The sequence below is a fragment of the Haemaphysalis longicornis genome, unplaced genomic scaffold (assembly GCF_048455015.1).
Source record: "Haemaphysalis longicornis isolate Haplotype H1 unplaced genomic scaffold, Haemaphysalis longicornis Haplotype H1 scaffold_3, whole genome shotgun sequence".
In the NCBI taxonomy this organism is placed as follows: Eukaryota; Metazoa; Arthropoda; class Arachnida; order Ixodida; family Ixodidae; genus Haemaphysalis; species Haemaphysalis longicornis.
This window is the reverse complement of record NW_027526335.1, coordinates 140,018,233-140,036,183: the sequence shown is the minus strand read 5'-3', so window position 1 is coordinate 140,036,183 and position 17,951 is coordinate 140,018,233. Positions and strand designations below refer to the sequence as shown.

General features: G+C 43.8%; 1 protein-coding gene across 1 annotated transcript in view; it reads right to left on the bottom strand.

Moving 5' to 3' along the window:
• LOC144175111 (putative G-protein coupled receptor No18) overlaps window positions 1-17,951 on the bottom strand; it is a 132,254-nt gene that overhangs the window by 52,013 nt on the left and 62,290 nt on the right. Inside the window, exon 2 of the mRNA XM_077704192.1 lies at window positions 420-497. The gene's annotated coding sequence lies outside the window, so the exon portion shown is untranslated. The remainder of the gene's footprint in view (window positions 1-419; window positions 498-17,951) is intronic.

The following is a 17,951-nucleotide window of genomic DNA, read 5'->3' as shown; positions in this document are numbered from 1 at the left end:
ATCGCCTACTACTTGCAGGAAGCTAGAGAGCCCCTTCTGGCCAGTCCTAACAAGAGGATATGCATAATGCAAGGCGCAACATTAGGCGGACAGCCATTCCCATCCGCACTTTTTTGGCACTTAAGAAACACAAATGGGTGAATATATGAGTACTAAAGCTTGATGTTGGCCTAGTCGACCTTATGAATCTGGTCGGCATGTATGAAAAAGTAATAGAGCGCATATAAATCAACAAGCAATCATTCGCTCTGGCGTTACCAAGCGAAAGTTGTAAAATACTTGAATTTGGAGTACTTTTATTGGCGTAAAGCAAGTAGATAGTAGCCATTACAAGTACAAACAGTAACGGTAATTCCTGAACGTTTTATTGGAATATTTTTTGCATAGTCTAAGCGTAAAAATTATAAAGTGGCACGTACCTACGGCATCTGTACCTTGGATGACGCAGGCCGTTTGCTCGTCCTCTCTTGCCTCAACTGCGTCGATCGGTCACAAACCTGGCACAGAGATGGATGAGAGAAGAAATTATTTAGGTATTGACTCTGAAAGCAATAGTTCCTGAACCACGGTAAACAGCAAAGGCTACACACAAGCATTATAAGTTGTAATGGCCGTCTCTACACAATGGGAAAGTCTGGCCACCGCCTACCGGTTTTTCTGCGAATGGGATCATCGGGCTGGTGCATAACCCGTTTGGTGTCAATAAAAAGCTTAATGAGTGGTTCTTGGCTTCGCATAGCCAATATAAATTTTCCCGGCAGGTACTGGCCGCCCAGATCTCACAACAGCACTATTTGGCAAAGCGAATAAAGTAATATGTTGGTGATGCTCGAGCTCTAAATTGGCGAAGTCATTCAGCAGAGTGTCATTGCTAGGAAGGGGCTGCAACGACGCGGCTTTTATTGATTGAAATTTCGGCAGCAGGCGTGTGCGGGGAAAAACTTCAGCATAGCAATTCAGCATAGCAATTCAGCATAGCAACATAGCAAAATTTCAGCATAGCATAGCAATTTACTGGATGACAGACGGTTCGGAGAAAGCGCTCGTCATTGATCTATTCCCTGTTACTCCAGGTCAAATTTTCGCTCTTCTTACGTATTGTGAGGTCAGGTAGCAACTTTCCCAGATAGGTATTTTGTAATGAGTTGTGAGTCTCACTGAAGGCGGGGAAAAACCTAAAATGCGTCCCACTGTCATGCTCGCATTGTGCTCACGAGTAATGCGTCAAAAACTCAAAATAAAATAGACTTCATGAGCAAGCCTTTCCGCAGCAGCACTTGTCTATTTGTTTTTGATATTGATATTACGTAACCTGTTACCCACATGTGTACCGGATGCGTCTAGGCACTGCGTATTGAGATTACAACGAGAGAACGCATTAGAACAAACTTCCGCTTTACTTGAAGGGCTAAGGTGTATTACAAAATTGCTCAAGGAACCTATATTTGCCTATATATTTCATGGCGAAATTCGGACGCCACCTATAGACAGATTCGTCACTACTAGGTCCTATTTCCACCTCCTTTGCGCGCTTTTGTTTCCTTGTCTTTTGGCGCGAAACAGGTAGACTGCTGAACCAAGCCGCATACTCCCCGAAATCCGAGTCCTGCGCGGCCGAGGCACGTGTAGTATAGTCACGTGCCGACACGTGCACTTTCACTCGGAGAGAAATTGGTCCAACCATTTTCTACCGATGGCAACACGCGTAGGTACCCCAGAGGCATCACACTGGCCTCCTACTGTAGACACCCAGGCTCAGTTCCGCTGCAAACTTTTATTTTTATTTTACGGTGGCACCGCCTTCTGTACTGGAAATCAACCTCAAAAACAACAACGGCGGTTTTTAGCATGATGGGCCACCTAAACATTTTTTTGTTTATAGCTACCCAGTGTGTCTAAATATTGGTGCACACCGAGCGGCAAGTTTTCTTATTCGCGAAACATAAAATGGCGTGAGCCTGCTCAACACGTCGTTTGCTTCACAAAAAACCGTGTCCACTTTAAATGAAACCAGTTCAACGCAAAGAAATACCATAAAAACGGACCACACACACGCTCAGAGTGTGTGCGCATCGCCTCGCTCGAGGACATGCTACTTGGTTTTCTTCATTTAGGTCTTTGTTAGACTGTGCTACTTTCATGTTCCGGACGTCTAACGAACGCCCCCTAATTTTATGTTCCGCACGTCTAACCAACGTCCCCTAATCACCAGCATAGCTAACGAGAGACGTACAGCCGGTAAAACGCTTGTCTATAAGAGCGATTTCAACTTCAACCAGCTACATCCGAAAACTGCCGAAACATACTCGTTCCAAACATGTCGGAGGCAAAAGCGAAGGGCTAAGACTTCAGAATTCAGCAGTAGTTTTATTCAAATCCCGCTCCGGCGGGGCAGGATAGGGCTGAGAGTACGAACGCTGTGTTATAGACAAGCCTTTTACCGGCTGTACTAGGCGATTTACAGGCGCTACAATATTAAATGTTCCCGCAGTGTTTTCACCAAATAGGTTTTGCTTGTATTATGTGTATAGGCTCAATTACTTTTTCATTGCTCCATCATAGTTTAGTGAACAACAGTCACTTATATGACAATCGTCTACCAAATTTGAACTTGACAAAGGAATTCCACTTTTAGAATATTACCTTGGCTAACCTGATAAGGATGCCTTCTAGTTAACACCACAATATTTGAAAATACTTCGAATTCATTTCTCCTTTCTGCAGAGCAAGTATAGCTTAAAAATAAAGCTGGCGGGGAGCTACACTTTAATTTATGTGACATAAAGAATCAAGTTATATATCATAATACATATTACACGTGAGGCATGTTCACTGGTACAAACTGTTGTAACTAATAAAAACTTACGCACTCGCCTCAATGGCTTGGTGAAAAAACCTTTTCCAATTTAAATCAGGTTTACAGGGCTGAAATTCGCGCTACGCAGACCATTTTAACTTATATGCTTTAAAAAAAGTGCTTGTTTTCGGATTTTATAGTACCTTAAAGATCATCTGGTTGCCTAAATGAATGCAAAGCGCTGTTTTTCTGAATAATTTTAGCCCTGTCTCAGCTTGTGCATGTATTGAAATTACCTAAATCTGGACTTGATTTGGCAACACTCGCGGCAAGAACAAAATAAATTTATGGTTTCACGCAAAGCTATTTGTACAGCTTACGTATCCTCTTCGCGCAGCTTGCGGGCCTGAATACGCGCATGAATCTAGGTTTCGAAGCATGACAGTACGAATGCGAGAAGGCGAAGTTATTCGCAACCATAATACCTGCATTATAACTGACTGCACTCACATTTTAATGGTACAGATCTGGCTTGATGGTTTTCCTAAGGCCCCCAAGCAAATTATCGCACGACCAAATTGCCATATGCAATACATTGATACGTGCCGATACGCGACAATCCGACACCGGGATAGCAGTAGCCAAAACATCTGTCTATAATCATCGCTCCATTAAAGCCGTAGCGTCACATCAACGTGGGCGACGTCGAACTTGACTTTAATGCCGATCGAAAAACTTATATCGCAGTTTCATCTGGATTTTTGTGGTAATATCTGGCGTCATCCTCATATGCTTGTCCATTTTCTTCGTGGCGTTTCCACAGTGATAATGCTGAATTAATATGTATTATGAAATATCTACATAAACAGTTAGTATGAATCATATGAAATGGCAAAAATTACCGGAGCTGCCATTTAAAAAGAACCCGAGCATAAAACCACCTGACCTTTCTCTTTATCAGTATCAAGTCATATATACGGGACAAAATGTTCATACTGCGCACAAATACCCAGAATGAAAAGTGAGAGTGCGAAGAAATAAAAGCGCCACCAGACAGGGCTTTCCTATGGGTCCTAGTTGGTTTGCCACAAAAACAGACCATAGACGCTCTTTAGTGCCTTCGGAGAGCACCGCACATATTGAGCGCTCGGTATTGCTGACTGGACAGGGCACCTGCGCGACGACATGCCTGGGGCGCTGTCACATAACCTTAGCTTTCGTGGACACCGCTGGCATCCGCCTTTATTGCCGGTACCGTTGCCCCGGGCCACGTATTTCCGTGCCCTTCCAATAAGGGCGTATAACCGTGGCAGTGATCGAAGCTTCGGGCAGCGAGGCGCGTGAGAGCTGGACACCAAGTCGTCTTCCACGTCCGACGGTGTAGTGTCGCAATGATGTCGGGATAGCCCCGACATTGCGCCAGGATATGTTTTGTATTTGGATAACATTGTTCTGGTCATGTTTAGAATATCCAGCGTTCAAAGTTCCGCGCTTTATAGAGCCGCCATGAAAACTGAATTAAGTGAAGGTGGATGAACTTCAGTTGATCGTCTTTTTTTTAAAACATTCGTGCTGCTTGTGCCGTTTAGTAAAGAACAAACAATTGTAAGGATGTCCTGCAGCCATGCAGTATCAACTGCGCAATACAATATTGTTTAGAGGGTCCCCGATATTACAATCTTTTGTTGAAATTACTTACTTTCTAAAGGACCTGTGCTTTTGGTCGTGGGTAAGCAGAGTGTTTAGCAAGGCTGAAGACGTGTTTTCATATCTAGTCTTACTGGTAACGCACTGGCTCATGTTTGCTTCATTTCGTAACACTAGCCATAGTCTCAGCACACTTGGGATAGAACACCCACTCTGCGTAAGCAGTAGTTTCTGCGTCTCAAAACAGATGTTTTGGACTTTGGCAAATGCTGTTCTACTCCCTATTCGGCTGTCCCAAGATTTCGTGTCTATGATGCAAGGGCAGGTCTGAACCTTCCCTTTGTCCTTTGGACTCAGCCGAAATGTATTTATTTCGTTCATTAAAACGACGTTGCTGGAGTTCATACGCTAAATAAAATGTTTAGGTGTCATTCATGCTTGCAGGTCGTCATTCTGTTTTCTGGAACGCAGAATATTCGTTTGACTGCGATTTGTTTATGTTCAGCAGGCACCGCCGCATGCGGGAAGGTACTGTACATCACTCCATCTTCGCCCTTGTGGTCGTCGGAATAAAAAGTACGAATATAATATTTCAACTCGACAATAACTCCGAGAATGACGTTGACGGTGATGATCATAAAAATCCCCAACGTGCGAGCCGTGCTTGGGCTACGCCGCCAAAAATTATTTTTTTATGACTTGCAACCTGTGCCTTCCAGTTTGGTCGAATATCATTACTTCGCCAAGACAGGAATTCGGGAGCCCTAAAACCTTCTATCTAGTTTTCTGATTCAATCCACTTTGTGTTTTGTTGTTGGCATATGGCAGTGCACTTCTCCGGTTGATTTATTATATCTTATTCATGCGCCTGCCCTTTTCTAGTGTGAATGTTTTAATTTTATAAGAATATGTGCGCTAAACCTTGTTTTCTCAAGATATCCGCCCGTCCCTAAACTGCAGTCCGCTGCGAGTCGTATGAATATTCTATAACACTATGGCTTAATTAATAAAAACATAACCTTTCAAAAGATGTAAAAATGGTACAATTGTAACCTTTCATAGCAGAATTAAAAGTTCAGCTTTTTTTATTTATTTATTTGTTTGTTTATTTATTTATTTTTTATTTATTATTTTTTTTATTTTTTATTTATTTTAAATACCCCGCGGGCCCCTTCGCTGGCCATTAAGTAAGGGACGTTACGAAAGTGAGGTGTTACAGAACGTTGAACTTAGTGCAATAGGATGCAACAAATGGTGATTTAGCCTTATTGGGCACTTTTGTTTCGTGTGGTTCGGATATCATTATTATTACCGGCATTCTTGCAGAAGGGAAGACAGAAGTGCTTAGTTTTCTTAACTAGGCCATGCACAGAAATATCCTAACAAAAGGGTGCACGCAAGTTTGTCCCAACCCAGGTACGTACCATAAAAACGCCACCAAGCAATCAACCCAGAATACCATAATCTTTATTTTCAGGGTCTCCGCATAGCCGAAAATTAGCGTATTGCACAACGATATCACGTTCGTGCAGACACACATTTACAGCAGTGTTATTGAATGTAGTTGAAAATATAACTTTATTCCGTTGAGCCATCCGTATACGCTTACCTAGACGTAGCACATGTTGGCTACGGCCACTGATGAGCAACATTCAATATAGGGGCTTAGAAAAAGAATGGGAATGGTGTAATGATAAACTGTTTTTCTGGTGACATTTGCGCACTTTTATCGAAAAATTCATCGATAACTGTTGCAAATTCACAATAAATACCCTTAAAAATTTCGCTTGATTGGTGTGTAGCTAGGTCTATTAAAGAAGCAAACCATGATGATAGCTATTTTTGGAGAGGTACCTGCATAGAGTAGCCAAAAAAAGGCATCCGCTTGGTAATAAAAGCAGACAAAATGACACACTAGCTGATGAACGTACACATGGTTTGTACTAGAGCGACCTGCTCCAATGGACGAAAATGTTTGTCCTTCCGCATGGGTACCCGCGTATACTGCCAAATGTTGGTCCTGAAGAATCAAAGTTTTCAATATCGGTGTGGGACGATGCAACTTGTGAGCCATTTGTACAGGCAGTGTTTCATGTGGTGGTACGTAAAATATACACAATTCTCGAAGAAAGCATAGTTAGGCGTAGACGCGTTGAAAGAGCCCCCTCCAGAGTAGTCGGCTCCGCAAAAGGCATCCCTGCGGCACTCCTAGGTACCTTCGTCGTAATGAATAAAAACGAAATACCCCAGAATAAAGTTGTATAGTTCCCCATCTTGAAAACACACCCCAGAGCATATTTTTATGTTAAGTGGAGCTCCTGGTATTCCGTCAACGAAGGTGTCAACTTCAATATTTCATCAATACTGCACTTATAAATAAAAAACGGAGGCTTAGCATTGTAATCAGCTTAATCCAGTACTTGATCCAAGCTAAGTGAAGAAAAAAAAACATGCGCAAAAGACGAGTTTTTGACATCACGCACAAATGGCTTCCTCAAGAATTCCCAAATCGGAGCGGGAAAAAGAAACAGAGTAGAGGTAAGGATGGCTTAGCTGATAGTAGATATATGAAGATTACATCAATGACAAGCCTTGTGCTAGAGATTGAGTCCTACATCCCTGCAACGCCAAACATTTCACAGCTGTTCTGCACTGTAAAGGTTGAGGAACCACTAAGCTGTGACAAATCATTAAGCCTTATGCAAGATGGCATGCATTTTTTCCCTTATTTCGTAATACAGGTGGTAATTGCTTTGTGAACACAGGAATGTACCATTATTGGATCGGTTTTAATCTAGGGCAGATTCTTCTCTAAAATTAAATTGGACGCTGGATACACCGAAACAGCCCTCGTTGAAGCGGCGGGTAGCACGTCCGCCTACAGGAGCTGAAATAATATCCTGAGAAATAAAAGCTATGGAAAAAAATACTACTTTGTTAATGTAGATGAGCAGCGACGCTTTAGCGTGTCACACAGGGTTAGACAGCGGTACGTATATTTACTTTCATTCGTTGGTGATGGTAGTAAGAATTATTTTTTGTGATTACGCTGGTATACAATTATTGGTTTGGGTGCAACTTTAAAAACATTTTTGGCCAAAGCTAGACAAGCACGTGACAATTGTTGAGTTCTTTTATAACCTATGTGCGCTTTCCAACCACATTTTTCTACCCTAAACTAGGCCAACCGATTCTGTGTAGTTTTAAATGATAAATTTCAGCCTTAATGCGAAGTTCAATGACACGCCATACGAAGGCTGATGATCGGGTGGTTTCTTAAGAGTTGGGCATGGTTTTATAAGAGTGAAAATTGGTAAAACAATACTTTTTGGCAGTATTCATATTGCATACCAAGGATTAGTTTGTAGAAAAGTTATGAATGAATGTTTGTTGCAAGGAGAAAAATTAAACGGAGATATTCGTTTTATAAAACTTAAGAGCACTGTTCCTCCATGATAGTTCCTCTAAAATCCAGTTCTAAACCGGCACCCAGTGTTAAACATAGGGGTCGTCTAAGGTATCATATTACAGCGGTGTGAATGGCACCACTGAATAATATCGACGAACTACTTTCCGATATACACCCCCATTGTACAAACACAGCACACGCACTGTTTCGTCTGCGTAGCCGCAGACAGTCACATAAATGCTAACATAAAAAGTGCGCATTGGGACGTTACACTCTGGTGTTTCTTCGTATAAGAAGAACATACAAAAGAAGCGCGTCCTTCGATGTAGGACGATATCTTCTAACATTACTCTTGAGGTAGCGTAAAAGAAATCGCTTAGCGGTCAATGAAGCTGTGCGGACACAGAAAAGTATGCAGTTTAGGTGCCCCTTTTTGTCCTAAATATCATCAAAAGTATAAGCAACGCCGGGATCCGGGAAAAGTGTGCACGTGCGCAACAACTCAATGGTATTGATGCAAGAAGGTTAGATGGCCTCTGCAAGGCATCGCGTGTATAGCAGCTGGACTAAAAAAGGCGCTTTTAACGTTGCTACTTACCGGAGTATGACCGATGAAAACAAGGAGATACTTTTACATTTATCTTATGCTTTCTGTCTGGTGAGTTTTTCCTCTCTTGTTACGAAAGGTATACATAATCATTAATTGGTGACGACTAAGCAGCAATCTGTTCGGACTCCCGTTATTAAATACAGCAAGGCTTTGTGGCCTACAAAGGTGAAAAATGTGATGGATAAGAGACAATATATAAGGAAATAACAGAAGACCATTGTACCAAAATCGAGCCAAGAAACCTCTTATGTATTCAGAGCATGTTGAAGCAGCAAACTGTATAGGTGATTCGCATGACCGCCTGGTAGAACTTTTACTCCTTCCGGCGCTCTAAACAATTCCTATTCATCATCACCCCTATGACAATTATAATAAAATGCTGACCATTATCACCATCGACATCCTCAACATCCTCATCGCAATCGCCATTATCACCTAATCAATTTAATGGATTTGCCAAACGTCAAATAGTTGCTGTTTTCTGAAAACAAATTAGCGCCGATAATAATTATTTTTCCTTGCGATGACGTTATTTCACAACACTATGTTTCTGTGATACAGTTCCGTCATAATAAAAATACAAATACCACGTTCTGCAACATTCATAGCTTACAAAAGTAGCCCATTTCGTATGTTTGAATTCATCATGAAAAACTAGTTTGTTCCTGGTTACTTACATTGCGGCCATGAATGAATATCCTAAACACAAAATCTAATGGCGGGCAGAGGGGGAAAAAGAAGGCCTCTTCTTGCTCTTACACCTTCTCTTTGCGATGTCTCTTTATTGCCACCCTGTGCCAACTGGCAATGTTGCACGCTAGTCTGTTGCTTATGTATTGTCTAATAGTGTTGGGGTTGTGCTCCCGTAGCAAGTAAAGACTACTACTTTTGTCTGATCTTAGAGCGATTTTGTTATTCGTTTTATCCTAAGACTTACCTTCTATGCTGAATGCTTAATTCTTTCACGCACTGCGCTATGCCATTTTTTTTTATTTAAGCATCAACTTTGAACAAACATTTTTAATTTCTTGCGTGGGTTTCCGAATTATGTTTGCACAAGACCAAAAACCGACTCTTAGCATCTGCGGCCACAAAAATGTGTTATGAGTTTAAAAAGTACTTTTAACGACCCAAGTCACTTGGCGTTGGAGGCGCAAAGTAGTGACAGGCTACGGTCTTGTTTAGACACAAAATGGGTGTTTGCCCTGAGCTAAACTTAGGTCACACCAGCCACTTAGTTTTTCACCAACACCAGAAAAGAAGCTGCCGCGACATCACTGAGCCGAAGTAATCGTTCTCAGCAGAATAACGCCTTACCAGGGAACTTCCTGGGCGGCTGCTCATCCATTTTTTAGCAGTGTTGGCGGGAGATGGCGCCGAAAGGAGCAAACAACATAAACTGGAGGCCGCACCCTCAATTTGCAAAAATACAACGACAGCAAATGTACTTTAAATTAGTGCCTCATATTCGGGTGAAAAACACACAAGCAGGTAATGAAAGCTACGCTGAAAAAAACCAGAAGGTCTTTTTGCGCTTATGTGTGTGTGCGCTGAACTACCTTCTCAAGCTCCCGTTAACATCACTTTAGCGGATTGGAGCCAAGACCGACGTCTTCATCGTAAATAATAGACTCCCACTCCGAGTCCGTACCCGCAGGTACTCGGTTTTTTTTCTTTTTGTGAAAGACACTGTTCGTTTCCTTTTAGCGATTTGATTTTTTTCGTGCAAGTACACGTTTGCTGAGATACCAAAAGCATAGAGAAGCGTCCCTAACCGTAATGTTTCTGAGGATAAAAATCTGGCACGTCCGCAGCCAATTTTTAATTCGATAGTTCAACCACAGGAAAGGAAAAAGAGAGGACGGAGCAGAAACTTACACTCTCCAAACTTAGCAGCACTTCGGTCTACTCAAGCGCGAGGTAAACCTTGTCTTTGAGGTGAAACTATCCTTCTAGTTCGCATGTGCATCCCACACTTTTTTCTGCTACCCACATGAACCAAACGTCTAGCGGCGTACTACCAATAGCCCCAAGCCAAAACTTTATTGCACATTTTATACTGCGCAGACTTCTTGCTTTAACTGGGATGTTTGTCTGCCCAGATCTAACAGAAGACACTGAGTGCCCACTCGTCACAACATCTTTTTACCCGCCATGCCTACCAGAATAGAATGCGCAGCGCCACTTTAGCTGCAAAAAAGCGTCTAGCCAATTATATTTCATTTCGCAGCCACCAGAACACTTTAAATGCCTAGGGCACTTGTATTCAACATGATCTGTAAACTCAAAGAATTAAGAGGTAACGTGCTGAAGAAGGAAATCTGAAGCGAATATAGCTTTTTCGCGGACAGCAGAACTCTCACTTTTCTGCTGTGAAGTTTGAATATATTTACTGCGCTGATTCAAAATAACGGCCGAATAATCTCAGGCCACTGTTACGCCTGCGCCGGTGTTACGAACCAAGCATTGTATTTTTTCTAGTGAGCAGGTTTTCTGCTAAGGACCGCATCTTTTTCAAGTATTACAATCAACCCGAAACTGTCATTTTTCTACGTGCTGCTTTGCGTGAACGCAACATTTTCGGCAAATGGAGTTTCCTGCAGAACCCGTACCCGCCATCAGGTCCGTATCATTTCGTGTTTCCAAGGTGTCGCATTCTGCTCCCATTTTGTAGAAAGTAACCCTGCGCGGTGACTAAGTGGCTATGGCCTTGTGCTGCTGAGACCGAGGAGGCGGGTTTGACTCCCGGCCGTTGCGGCCATTTTTCCTATGGAGAGTAAAAGCAAAACCTCCCGTGCGTTCGAGATTCCGGCGCACTTTAAACATTCCGTGGTGGTCAAAATTAATCCGGCACCCTCCACTACGTCACGCCTCATCGCCTGTGTAGCATCGCCGCATTACACCCTAAAAAAATCAATCAATTGTAAAAAGTAACTGTGTCTGGGTCTCCTGTTCTTTAGTAAGTCATGATGTGAGTAATGTGAGCAGTTATGAGCATTAAACACACCGACCAGTGTGTACACCAAAGCGTTTCGCAAAACAGCGTTTCAAACTTTGTTTAGGTGCCAGCTAAATAATGGAAGCACAAAAAAATTAACAAAAAAGTTCAACGATATCCCATTCAATGTTTTTTGCAACCAAAAGCTATGTAATTCATGCACATTTTTTCTTCAGAAAGGATGCAGCCGGGTAAGGTCTACCGACGTCGCAGACAGCTCTCGGAGTAAACAGGATTTTATTTAGGGAATTCTTTATAATCACGAATTTCAAAACGGGATACGCGCCCCACAAAATTCTCCCTCAGGGGCACGTGGGCTTACTGTTGCCAAGTAAGATCCGATATAGAGTGCATAGGGGGAAGTTTGTGCAGAATAGGCAGAATTTGAGCTATTTGGATCATCATGACTTGTATACGGGTCAGCCTAAATTTCACTCAGGACACACACAAAGAAATGTCAGCGTTGTGCTTCATCTTTATATTTGTGTGTGTCCTGAGTGAAATTAAGCTGACTAGTATAGGAGTTGTAAGAGAAACAGCGCATCAGAATATCCTAATTCGATTTAAACCAACGGAACACTACAATCAAATCCAGACATTCGTTGCGCCAGCTACCACCGTATAGCGCGCCGGTTGCAGACTTGTCCTGGCAAAGCGTACAAGTGTGTCAATTGCACCTGGCCACTGCAGAAAGAAAAACAACGCTTGGAAAGAAAAAGTGGGGAAAGCGGCAACATCTATTCTCCTGATAACATGCGCAGCAAATGATTCGCGACTCACGCCCCTCCGTTGGAAAACCATTTAGTCAGCGGTACTTTTTTTCCTTCCCAACCTTCGAACAACCACCGAGCCGCAAATTGGACACGGTTCACGCGGCAGTCGATTTTTGTTCGAAGCGTGTCTACCGCCTCTGGGACCGTCGTTTAGAGTGCATGCCGGGGCATCATTAATCACTTGGAACGTCGAGTGGATGTGAACGTACAGTGAACTTTTAACGATCCTCACGGTGCCTGCTTTTGCTGCTTCAACATTTGCGTGGTTTTGTTTTTAATTCGTTTACCAAAAGAGAGAGCGCTAAGCTACTTCTAGTCAGCGGGTAGGTATTTCTTGGATAATGGCATTTGCTTTGTGCTTCTAAATTTTCCGACACCGAACTTTGACCATGTTTCTGCGTGCATAAAAGTACGTGTAAGTAATAAGTACCTCCACTTTACGTTTGAATTTCACTCACCAAGAGCTATATCATGGCTGTGAGGCGTGCATTAGTGGATGGCTGCGTAGTAATTTACACCACATACGATATTAAACATGAGGCAAAATTGTAACACATTTTGCTTTTCCCGTAATCTTTTATACAGCTCCTTCAATGAGAAATCGAGCCTGCGACCCCGAGCTGAGTAGCGCAATTTTTTCGACCATTGTGCAACGACGGTGAGGGCACAATTCCAAATATGTGCAAAAAAGTTCATTTTTGATACCCACACAGCAACCTAATACCTAGCGTGGGGTAAAAAGAGGGTATCAAAGGACTAATAAAATCTTTCATTGCGTTATAACAATTTCAGCACAATAACAGCAACCTTTTGCCATGATTACAGCATGCAGACTAATATCGCGCCGTCTTTCGAGAGACCTACCCTGCCTAAAGTTCCGTTACCTTGGATGACTTCCCGATAAAATCTTTTAATTCACTCGGAGGGCTCCCTCCTATAGCCAGAATACCTGCTGAATAACGTTGTGTTGTTCTCAAAGGTTTACTAAAGAATTATTCGCCGCTTATTTAGGACATTTTGAATACCCCACAGAGTCATTAATCCCCCACACAGCCATTATTTTGAATCCCCCACACAGCCATTATATGCCTGCTAGCAGTAGTCTGTTGAAGATACTCAGTCGTGTGTCCAGGCTGCTAGCGGACACTCTCGTGCGATTGGATTCATGAAAGCAATCGCCGTTTCTGGTTACGACCGGTGCCGGAGGCTTGAAATCGTGACCTACCTTTCCCGCAATATGTAACGGGAAAGCTATAGTGCTACTTAAAAAAAAAGCAGCCCTGGGGATAAAGAAGTAACCAATCTGACAACTGTGTGTGCGTCAGCGCTCGTATTTGGTACTTGTTTAGTGCTAGTATCGCGCGGTCTTTCAATAATGTACTGAAATTGCGTGCACGGTTGGCCGGGAGAAACGTCTGACCTACAGCCCACAAAATGAAAAATGAGATCCATTTTGTAGTCGCCAACGACCAATATAGATGTATAAACGGAAGGGAAGAAAGCCGTCACATATTCAAACAACCTCTTCTCGAAGTATCAAACATGCTGAGTTGTGACCTAACTGCTATCACGTTGCTCCTTCCTTATCACAGTCATTTGTTTCGCCCTATTCCATCAGTGGGCAATAGGACGTGTGTTTCCTTCGGATTTCCCTCGCATTTCCTTCCAATTCAAGCGGTTCTTACTGCTTTACTAACATTCTTGCACAGTCCAAGTCAGTTGAATGAGCAAACTAATGAAGTTTAAGGGAGGCTCCTGACAGAGCTTAAATATTAACCACTTATCAGCGGACCAAACTCAGAATTTCAGTTCTACAAAATTGCTGTCTAGTAATCAACCATGAACTTATATTCCTCACCAAAAAGCAAGTTTATACATTATACAGAAAAAAAAACATCTACTTTTATACCTGCGTTGTTATTGTCTCGAGAAAGTTAAGATAGGTCTTAGCCATCCAGTCCACCAATCCAGACAACTCGACCAATGTGTGTAACTCCGAAGTAAAATTTAATTGACAGCAAACTCAGCAAACTCGGCACTTACACAAGTGGAGAGGACGCTTCGCCCTCAGGAGTGCTCCAAACGGATTGACACACACTTCTGCTAACTTTACGAGGCACAGCATCCTCGTTGTGGCTAGTTATGATCCGTCACGACTGGCGGGAATTTTAATCAAGGAGGGAGGGGATAGGAATGCGCAAAGCTGGCGCGATAGCTTTCTGCACCGTTTGAGGAATAAAGGGAACGGATGGAGCTTGGAGCATTTTGCACGATGACCTTCCAGAATTGCCGCCCTTCTCCTCTTCCCGAAAGCACATAACACGCTCGCACAAGCGGAAAATTTATGCACGCATCTAAATACGGGCCCGCTAAGCTCTAGCGTTAAGCACACATGCCCACGCAGGGCCAAAATCGCTTAAATGAGGCGCTACCGTGCAGCGCTCCGCACGAGGGCGAATTTCACCATCTGTCGTACAAACAAACAAAATAAAGGAATGATACGACCTTTGCTGAATAACCTTCCGACATTTAGAAATTTCAGGACTCGTTTTGACGACCAGCTGTCTCGAGCGTGGTAATTACCTCGAAAGAGTCGGTGCACAGGGCCAAAAAAAGACATCATCGAATGAACTGTTTAAAGTTCGTTTCTGGTGGCTGCAGATTACCGTGACTGCAGCATGACCCCGATCGGTGATGCTTATGTCAAGAAATGAGATTCTAACAATTATATTTGCTTTTGATGTTTCAATTCCTAAAATATATTTCCCGCCAATTGTAACACACGCCATCAGCATGCGAATACATATTGGCAGTCCGAAAAAAACATAGGCAAGTTGATTCAGGGATGCGCTACACTCATCGTGTGGGCTCATTGTTGGTACCGTCCATTCCAGAGCATATTCCGAACAACTACCCCTAAACCCCATATCTTTTACAATACCGACTCAGCGGTATTGGCCAGAATGAGTCCTAGTTATCATGGCCAATCAGCCAATTCGCATTGGCACCCACTTCAACATATCCGCGAGATATACGCTTTCATATCTCAATAAGTGATGCGTGCGTCTTCATTACCAAATAAAGAATTGGCAGCATCTCCACTCCGCGGATGATAGCGGGGGTGCGGGCTACGGGAACTCTAAATGGCATCCAAGTTGCGCCCGGAGTGACATCCTATTTGCGTCCGGACCGCAATTCGAATTGGGGCGTGAGTTGCACTTTGATTATTCCCTAACTGGAACTGCAACTCACGGTTGAAATCAAATTTCGCGTAATTTTGGCTTGATGGTGGTGTGTGCAAGGATGGAAGCGGACGGACATTGGGAGGTCCTAAGGTACTCCGCACTGTTACAGTGAAGGATTAAGCCGTTTGGCTCTCGGGTACTAACTCACGGTCGTAGCCCAATGGGTAGTGACACTAAAGCTGTTCGGTCTACCATACACCGGCTCGAATCCTGCCCGTGCCTGTGTAGTGCATTGCGATTGGAAATGCCCTGAGCACGGACGCCGAGGGACATTTTGCGTTCCTAACGTACACCGAACCTAAAAAGCTTAGGCCCTGGTAATTTTTGAAGCCATAGCTTTAATAGAGGGATCGTTGGCATCCTGTCAAAAAAGCTGATGCATTTTCCCAAAGACCGGTTGGTCGACCGAAAAGTTGTGATGCAATCTCCGGACACATTGTGCGTGCGCGAAATTAGGCTTGCATTGTGTCCAAATGGTTACATCAAAATCGCGAAAAAGGAACGATTCTATTCAAGACGACAAACACACCGATCATGACGAAGAAGTACAATAGTATACTTTTGTCTCATAAACCACGGATCGGTATACGTTTACATCGTTCGTTGATTCGGTTACCTAGAGCGCAAAAAAACGTCGCGTGTCTTCGTTTGATTGTGATTTGGGTGTTTGAAGGTTTGACGACAGATTGGACGCGCTTTCAGCGAAGGCTTGAGGCATCTTAAGCGAACGTTTTGGCGCACGTTTGCCGCAGGTTTGATGTCAGAAACCTTTCGCGCTTTTGTTAATATTCTTTAGGAAGGAATGGGAAAGTTTTTTTTTACGACACTAACATTTCTGTTCCATGGACACAGTAATGCAGACCACCCCCTTTTTTAGAATGTGAAAAAAATGAGTGCCGTTACACTCTGGGGAGGTGAATGACCTCTATCTAAATGTATATACTTTCTTTTCCCCAATAGCCCATTAGTGTATTTCGGTAAAGCGCCCATTTGCCGGCCGATCCTCCGGAGTGGGTAGGACCCATCAGAGTGATATCACCGTCACCACGACCATCGGAGCTGCTTTATTACGGTGATAACCGGACTGTGGTCTCCAGGAAACCACAAACCGTCATACACTGCGCAAGCGACGCCGAATTGGTTGGCCACAAACTGCCACTCAAACCGCGCCGTCGCACCGGGGAAGAGCCCCATGGGGCTGTAGCCATGACGATGTCTTGCATTTCGGCTGCGCTGTATTCGGGGTCTCGACCGGCATTGCGCTGGCACTTTGCGTTCGCCGCCCGATCGTCGTCGGTGATCCCCTTCTGCGTTCTCGCGCCCAATTCCACCTGTATTTTTCATTGATAAATGGGCTTTACGGCACAATATACAATGTGGAAAAGCGAGCTTACGAAGTTGAAGCTTACGCTGATCTCTATAAAGGTTGCTTCACTTCTAAACACGAATGCATTGCTGGGACGACCTATTTTCAGGGGCAATATGCACCACGTTATATCGAAATGCGAAGCGGAAGAGACCAATCGATTGAGGAAGGGAAAGGGTCTGCATCAGAACACTTGTGGTTAACACGTCACGTGCAGAGCACACTGGTGCGTGAACTGAGAGAAGTGTCGGCTTATCCAGTCTCACGGATGCGAAGAACAGGGAAATGACGTTTGACAGCTCCGCTGGGAAAATTTCCGGGGGTGCTCAGAAATGTCCAGGAATGTCAAGGCTAAAAGTATAGATTATAAACGTCATGTTGGCCTGCTGTTGAAGTTTCCGTTAAACTTTGAGACCACGCCCGTAAACACTTCACCTTCCGTCTGGATAGCCCCTCCGAAGGTCGTTCTGCACGCTTGACATCGCCAGGAGCCTCCTGATGATCTGATATTGAACTTATTGTTGGAATTTGTAGCCGCCCCAATGAAGAGTAGACGAGCCCTCTGAACGGAGACCCGTCGCGGTGGCTCAGTGGCTAAGACGTTGCGCTGTTGAGCACAAGGTAGCGGGTTCGATTCCCGGCCGCGGCGGCCGCTTTTCTGATGGAGGCGAAAAGCAAAAACGCCCGTGTGTACGAGATTTCGGCGCACGATAACGATCCCCAGGTGGTCAAAATTAATCCGGAGCCCTCCACTACGGCGCGCCTCATCGCCTGCGTTGCGTCGGCGCGTTAAACTCCACAATCAATCAATCAACCCTCTGAACGGAACGCTCTGATACTATACCCGGGTACATTAGAACGGCAACAGAAGTTCCCGTTGTGCGTCGTCATCGGAGCCGGACGTTAATCCGCGCGGTGCAAGTAGTGCGTTACTGCGAATATTTTGAACATGGCACCAACTGTTACAGTAATTGTTTGGACCTATTATGCTTATATATTACTGCAGCGACAACAAGTAAATACGTGTGAAAACGCAGACGATATCACGCAATAATATCAATGTCCTTTCTAAACGTGCGCGCCAGTTGACGTCCTGGTCCGTCGCT